An 8151-nucleotide genomic window follows, 5' to 3' on the forward strand; every position below is an offset into this window, starting at 1 on the left:
CTTTCTTTGCGAAATCTAAGAGTGTACCTCAATCTGCTTCTCTATTTTAGGAAAGAATAGCAACTAGTGGCCCCTCTGACACAGAACTGAGGTTAAGGAACCCCCAAGAGGAGACCTTGTTTGTCGCTGGTAGGCTTACCTAAAAGTCTGTGTTAACGATCCATTCAGTGATAACTACTGAAGACCTCTAGAGCTCCTCGTAGCCAAGATCACGTTCTGAGACCAGCGGACAGTAATGAGCGCGGATGCAGCCCCTCACTAGACTGTGTTCCACGATGTAATGTTTTTCTGCCACTAGAGGGAGTCATGATTCCGGAGCACAGACAACGAACTGCCTTTTCATCCGCTAGAGAGCAGTGACGGCCACACTAGCAACTCGGAGAGTTGGCGCCCTTAGAATCCTCTCCTGATTCCAGCCTTGGTTAAACGCTACACCTGCTTGGTCCTAAAGCCCCGGCAGACACCTGGACTGGATTGTTAGAAGGAGAAAAACTTGTGAGAACCCGGGTGAACCCCGTTGTCAGTCTTCATTCTACATAATTATCAACTCATATTTTTTGCTCATGAAATTTGTTTACTTTTAACAGGTGATTGGGACTGTCTATAGTTAGAGGATTGCCTATTAACCAAAGCTGCAGGAGAGAGTTTCTGTAAGAGGTCTAACTTTGGCAAATCCTGACTTTGATATATTTTCATATCAGCCTTCTTAATATTCAGTTTATTTCACTTTTATCAAGTACTTAGCATTTTTTAAAAATGGGATGATAAGTAAAAAGTAGAGATTTAGGAAACTGGTTTAGTGGGGAAAAACGTCTAGTAGAAGATTTGGTGAATCTGGACTCAAAAGACTGGGGCTGAGACTAGCCTGCAACTTCAGCTGGGTGGATGTGTCCTGGACGTCCTCAAGGGAACCACTTACCCCAGATTCTTCACCTGTAAATCAGAAATGATAGGCACTTTTTTTTTCATTCACAGGACTGTGTGAGGCTCACATGAAGTAAGGTATTTGGGAATTTTCTGCGAAGTGTTCTCAAGTGTTATGCTAATGGAAGATATTATGGAAGTACCCTTTATATTTTGGACTTAAAAACAATCTCTTGAGGGAATAAGATAAATGTTAATCGTAAAACAATTCAAACAATACTCAGATCTATAGAAAGGAAAGTCCCTCAAAACCCCACTATCAAGAAATTATCCCTGTTAATATTTGAACATACTTTGGGACATCTCTGTATGCACATATATACATATGTATATAAACAATGTTTCCAGGTTAAATAATATATTGTACATTCTATTATTTAAATTTACCTTTTTTTCTCCACTCAGCATTTTAGTAATAATAGCAGTTACTGATCTTTAACAATGTCAGCCGTTGTCTAAACCATTTATGTGAATTCTCATCTAATCTCACAATTATGGTGTTGAGTATGTATATTTATTGTAAAGATAAAAGAACTGAGGTTCAGAGAGGTGAAATAACAGATTTTCCAGTTTTCTGCAATTATAAAGAATCTTACAGATAACATACTTCCTTCTGCTTATAGCTTTCCCACTTTTATTGTTATCTTTTTAGTACCCTGTTTGTTAAAAAGTAGTCAAACCAAGAGGGATGCCTGTTTAAAAATGTCAGTTCTCACACCTAAAATACTCTGGGAGGAGAGGCCAGGGTTTTGGGCCTTTTTAAACAAGCTCTCCTAGGAGACTGTTACATGCAGAATCATGTTTGAGAACAACAGCCTTGGTTCCAACTCCTTGATTGGGATTGCTGGGTTGGTTTTGAATTTGAGACATAATGCTCAACTGCCCTCTAGAAATGTCATACCACTTTACATTACCAGAGACAGTGGGTGCCTGATTTAGACTTTTTTGTTTGGGTCTTTGTATTCTACTCTATTACCTTGTAAATCACTGTAGCTTGTCATCAGGACAGTATCCTACTTGTAGGCTGTTTAACATGTATGTGTGTGTGTGTTCTGAAGGTTGAATTTAAGGTTGTGTGCTTTTCTTTAATCTTGTCCATCATTTCGAGCTTCTCAGAAACTTATCTGTGTATTCTGTTCACGGTCACTCTCTCTTTCTTATCTCCTCGACACCTTCCCTCCTGCCCTACTTCCTTTCTGTCCTTTGCACATTGTCTTCAGGGCTGTAAGATCTACTTTTCTAAAATTATACTGGATAAAGGAAGGCATGGACTTTGCATAATTGGTCCTTACAGATGGAAAACAAATTCTAGTTCTTTCCACAAGAGGTCAACTACGATCTACCCTCCACCTGCCTCCCCCGCTATTTGATAGCGTTCGTTTATCCTATTCTTAGTCCAGAGTCCTTCTGCTTAATCCCCCCAAAGTCTTGATCCTCCCAACTTCCAGTCTCGACACCAAAATCGTCAAAGTGAAAATTCTCCCCCTTGACTACATAAATGTCACTCCTTTGCTGGACCCTAGATTTTACCCTTAAACCTGTTTGAGTTATTAGCTATTAACTTCTAGTTTTTCCTAAAGTTAGGTTCTCCTTATCCTGAGGTTCTAAATAAAACCCTTTTTCTCTTTCTCAAAAATTATCTTCCTTCTACCTAGAAAACTGGATTTCTTTCAATTTCTTCATCCTTGAGGTAAAGAGCTACTTTCCCTTCTAAAGGAGATGGAAAGCCTTTTAAAAACTAATTAACAATTAACTCAACAGTTAAGCTATAGATGTTTAACAAATGATAACAGGCATGAACCTAAGAAATTGTGTACTCTGGAATATTTAGTGGGAGGGTGATTCACCCCAGACTTAATATCAAGTTTACATTATTCAGTTATGACAACAATTATTTCTAATTGTCTATGGTTAAAAAAAAACACAACAACTTCAAATCTATGCACAGAGAACAAAGTCATATAAAATGAGACATGGGCAGGTTTTCTGCACTAAATGTTACCCCCAAATGAATATGAAAATGTTCTCTTCTTCCAGTACATCTATTCGAGTGAGAGCTGCATTCTAATACAGATTTCTAAACCAAATTTTTTTAATCCTTGCCTGAGGGTATTTTTTATTATTGATTTTAAAGAAGGAGCTAGAGAGAGAGACAGACATGGATTGGTTGCCTCCCATACACACCCCGACTGGGGACTGAACCTGCAACCTAGGTATGTGCCCTAACTGGGAATCCAACCCGCAACCGGGTTGATGTACCAGATGACGCTCCAATCAACTGAGCCACTTGGCTAAACGAAACCATTTTTTAGAACATTTCAGATCAGAGGGTTTTTAGCCCATGAGTGAGAATGTTAATGCAAAAGGAAAATGAGGTAATATGAGCAGAATGTTGGGCCGGGATCCTGAAACTCTCCCTCCCTTCCTTTGAGCATTTGTTTCTCTTTGGAGCTGTCTCTATGTGACCCATAAAGATAATTACTTGCAATTTCAAATGTCTATAGATGCCATTTACATAAGAGACTGAAGGAGTGAAAAGATTGTACGATAGTGTTATTTTGATTTTGTAGAGCAGCATCTTGTGCGATAGTAGTTCAGATGAAAGCTGTGTTCCCTGATATTTGGTGTTTCAAATTATTCAAAACACGAGCATAAGAGTGCCAACAAGTCAGAGGGGGAACAAACACTGTTTTATGATTTGTAGTGCTGTTACTTTTATTTTTCAACATTTAGCAAACAGCAGTCCAGTTTAATCCTGGCATGGCCCCAATTTGGAGAACGTAAAATTCAAATGAATGCATAATTGTCTCAGAGACGTGGCTAAGTCGTATTCATATCCATGATATTTTCTCCTGAAGATATGTCAGAACACCTGCCAAACATTAACTGTTAAAAATCACAACCACCTCCAAGAACTATGGACCGTGTTCTGCTTTGGGGAGAAAACCAAAACCTCTTGAGCTATACCCACTGTCTACCCTGAGAAAACAAGCCATCGTTCTGCATATACAAATGACTAAGTTGACTAATTCCCTGCCCGGACTTGGCAGAATTGTTTATTGAACTGATTGAAATGACCAGATGTTTTGGCAGCTTATGTAGACATAATCTAATAGACTCAATAATTGACTTAAGTAAACGTATCAGAATGTGGACTGGCACTAGAACTGCGGATTCTCTGTCTGTGATGACTTCAAATCCTATTTAAAAGGGCAGGCGGCTCATGTAATTGAAATGCATAGAGATTGGCACCATCTCATTCATTTACTTTGGTAATTTACAGCCTATTTAGATCTGAGCATCCCTGTAACTTGCGAAAGTAAGCGAGGAAAAGCTGCAGCTTTAGAGATCTATAAAAAATTGTCTTTGAGGCTGTCTGCTCAAAGGGGAATGAAGTATTTCTGTGCATAAAAATCCCCAGGTGAAAAAATTTAAGCAAATTTTCATTTCATTCAGATTATCTAGAAAATGATACATTTGTATTTTTCTTAAAATGTTGAGCATTTTATGTAAGAATGTGTAATACCAGAATTTTCCATGTTATTTTTTGATTCTCCATTTTGCTCTGAAAACATTTGTTGTGTTGTAATCTCTATTGGTGATAAAAAAATATTCATTATAAATAGCTCACAGAGATCAACTTTCTCTTAAAAGCCTATCATCACAAGAAACATTTCAAATTGTGGTTTAATTTTTTAGAACAAGAGATAGTCTACAGGACTTTTTATGCATAAAACTTGCTAACCTAGGCTAAGATTTTGGGCTAGACAATCCACTGGGCTCCATTTAATTTTCTACTTCTCTGAAGTTAAGGATTTCTCTTCAATTTGTTTAGTAAAGATTTTCATATCTCCCTTCTTTCCCTTTTTTTTTTCCTATTTCTATTTCCTTTTCTCTTTGTTCCTAAAAAACGCCCCCTAAAACTGATAGACCGTGGGCGCCGGCAGGAGTAAACGCAGGGCACTCACGGCCCTCGGACCTAAGGACGTGGTCCGCATCGCTGTCCAGGAGTTTGTACAAATTTCCTTGTAACAACCTGGAGAGCAGACACCTTTACACTCTCCGATTGGCCTACTACACCCACAGTTCTTGGTAAAATAAAGTCCTGAATTAGCATAGTAACAATCACACCACTCAATTTCTTTAATCAGTTAGAGCTGTCTGTGTTTGTCTTTGCCTTGATGTGTTTGGAAGGCAGACTGGCTCCGCAGGTCTTTCCCCCGCCGGCGGACGCAGGCCCTTCGTGTCCTTGATACCAGGCGCCGCGAATGACCGACTCACCACCCGCTCCTTCTCTTTGAAATCCTACCTCGGTTGCGTTGCGGACGGGCCCTGTGTGAGGGAAGACGACGGAAAATCGCACGAAACCTGACCGAGGCCTACTTGGGGCGAAGGAGACATAAAATAAAAAATATTTTATGAAATCATTTGGCTGAGATATCACCCACTGGGTGCAGGATCGTGGCATTTCCCCCCCCCCCCCCCAGAAAACAAAAATGTTACAATTATAAATGAGTCAGTCTTCTGAGAAGTGCCGGTTAGAATGATTGACGTCTGCAGATGTGCTGAGTCTGTGGTTGTAGGTGCCAGATGTTAAGTAGCACTTAGGGACTCTTGGTGGCCAGGGTCATTTCCTTTACTTAACGATAGTCCCCACTCCTCTGCCTGCTTCTCCCGCTCTGTAGTTCTTGGTTGATCCTGGGTTTTGAACATTGAGCAAAAACTAACCCCAAACACATCTGGAACAGCAGAGACTCTGATGCTTTTTAAAATGCAGTGTTATTTTGTGATGGGTTTTCATGGCAAATTGTTTTTCTTATTGAACTCAAAGCGAAGGCTGTGGGAGACTGGCATTTCGGGAGCTAGCGCCAGGCACAGTCTCTGGGACCCTCCGGCAAACCTCTGAGTTGGCCACCGTCACCCGCATGTTCTGGTTGAAGGCTGGAGGTCAGAGGAATTACCAAGCGGGAACGGAACCAGACTTGTCTGACTCCAGAGTCCTTCCCCCTTCCCCGCTGCATATTTGCGTGCTTTCCTGGCTTGGTTCAATTTTCTCATTAGTGAAGGGATATCATGTGGGAAAAAAAGTCAAAACCAATGTTACTCCAAACTCCCATATCTATTTTCACAATGTTATGACCAAGATAGAGGAGATTAAATTTTATTTTCCTGGCTGTATCTTTGGAATAACTGAGGCACACTCTTGGCAGAAAGAGGGCTGCTTGGTGTTAGGAAAGCACAATTAAAAAGGAAATAACCAGCAAAAGAGACAATTTTAATCTGTATACCAAGCTTTAAAGATTTTGGAAATATTTGGGTGACTTACTGCACTTTCAGTCTTTATATAAATGTTTGGTGCTCTGCATATATAGCCATTGTCTTTTTTTTTTTTCTTCCCCAATTTAAACTTTTCTCCAGAAAGATGTGAAAAAGGAAAGAAGGACTTGTTCAGACCTTTTCAAGCCCATTTGTCAAGTGGACTGCATTTGTGCCCTTTCTTTAAAAAGATGCTTTACAATGTATGAGAGGAGCTTTTGTAAATTAATATCATCATTAAAAATAAGCTGGCCTCCTTGTACACCTCCTTTAACTTCTCGTTATGCAAGGCCGCCGTGCTGGGCTCGGCAGACAGAAGTTTTGGCATGGCCCTTCGGCCCAGGGGAATATTAACTTACAAGGCTTCCCCTATTTTGCTTTTACATGTCTGAAACTATTTCAAAACTTAGCGACTGAAATACAAGTTATTAAGTCCACTTTACTAGAATGTGAGAAGTGCTTTTGTTCTCCCCTCCCCCGCCCCCTTTGAAGGAAAGGTGCTTGGGAATGAGTGAGTGTATTTTTAAGACGTGTCCTGGCTGCTTCTGAATATCTACATGGACAAATAGCCCAAGAGTATAAAAGGGCAGCTAAACTAAAGCTCAGGCTGAGTTCTCCTAGGGTGAGATCCTGGGTGCAATTTAAATGCCACTCTGAGATTTTGAAAAACCATTTTGTTTCATTACATTTCATGTTCTAGCTGAGTGGGGAGACTAGGTGGGAGCTGAAATGGGAAACTGGATTCTTTGGTTTCTAGTCAGCAGAGTCTCCTGACTTTGCAAAGGTGTTGCCTCTTCTTTCGGCGGGGCTCCCTCTCCGGGAATAAGGTGTCAGATTGGGGTGGGGGGTCTGATCTCTTGAAGCCTCCTGGACAGTGTGAGTTTTTATCATTTTCATCGCCTCCCATGCCTGCCTAAGCAGCTGGGTGCAAATGGGACTCTCTCTGCCTGTGTGTTCCTCCCCGATGCAGGGACAGACACTGCCTGGGCGCAGTCTCCAGAGTCTGGGAAGTGTTTATGGGTCTCCAGCAGCTGGAAAGGTTTGAGTCTCTTTGGCAGATGTTTGCTGTTCCAGCCACTTCATTAATGTTGGAAACTAAACCCCTGACTCTTCCTGACCAAAGCCCCAAGTCGTGATTGACAGCTGGGGTGTGCTTCCTCCCACAGAAGCCCTACACAGCCTGAGAGCAAGAGAGAGGGAGTGAAGAGAGGGGTGGGAGCAAAAAGGGAGCTGCGCTAACACCCCAAAAATACCAAGGAAGGAGAGGAGACACTCGTTGAAGGAGAAAGACGAATTAAGTACGACTAGCTGAGATCTGAAGTCCCATCATGTGCTTGGGTCTTTATAATTAAATGATTATCCCAGGTCTCATGCGTTTATTAATCCATCCATGGCAGATTTCCTGACAACCTACTTGGTGCCAGGTGTACGCCAGCCTAGGTGATACAAAGCAAATAAGAGCGCACAAGGACTTGGCACCCCAGGAGTTCCTTGTTTGCTGGGGGAAATAAACATGCAAAAGACAGCAAGACAGCGAAGGGGCCACTAAGGCAGAGGTAGGAATCACCACCGCCTTGGGGAGCGGGGGAACCTTTCACAGAGGAGACGGCATTTGAGATGGGTCTTGAACTAGTTTTTCAGGCCCAGAAGGAGGGAGGGGCTGAGGTACAGAGGGAATTCCCATAAAGGGATCTGCTTTAGTGAAGGCACAGATAATGGAAGGCCAACGTTTTGAAGCAGGTATAATGATTAAACATTTACAAACGGAAACACTATGGCTTAGCTTTGATTTTAAACGACAGAGGAGCTCGAGGCTCCAGGCTGCACGATCTGGAATCTCCCTCTTCTACCTGCGGGCTTAGGCCCTCAGACCCCCTCTGAGCTCTGCTGCCTTTGTAGTAGAAAATAGAA

This window comes from Pteronotus mesoamericanus, unplaced genomic scaffold, assembly GCF_021234165.1.
Source record: "Pteronotus mesoamericanus isolate MK-2021 breed Mesoamerican mustached bat unplaced genomic scaffold, CSHL_Meso_final contig_53, whole genome shotgun sequence".
NCBI classification, from domain to species: domain Eukaryota; kingdom Metazoa; phylum Chordata; class Mammalia; order Chiroptera; family Mormoopidae; genus Pteronotus; species Pteronotus mesoamericanus.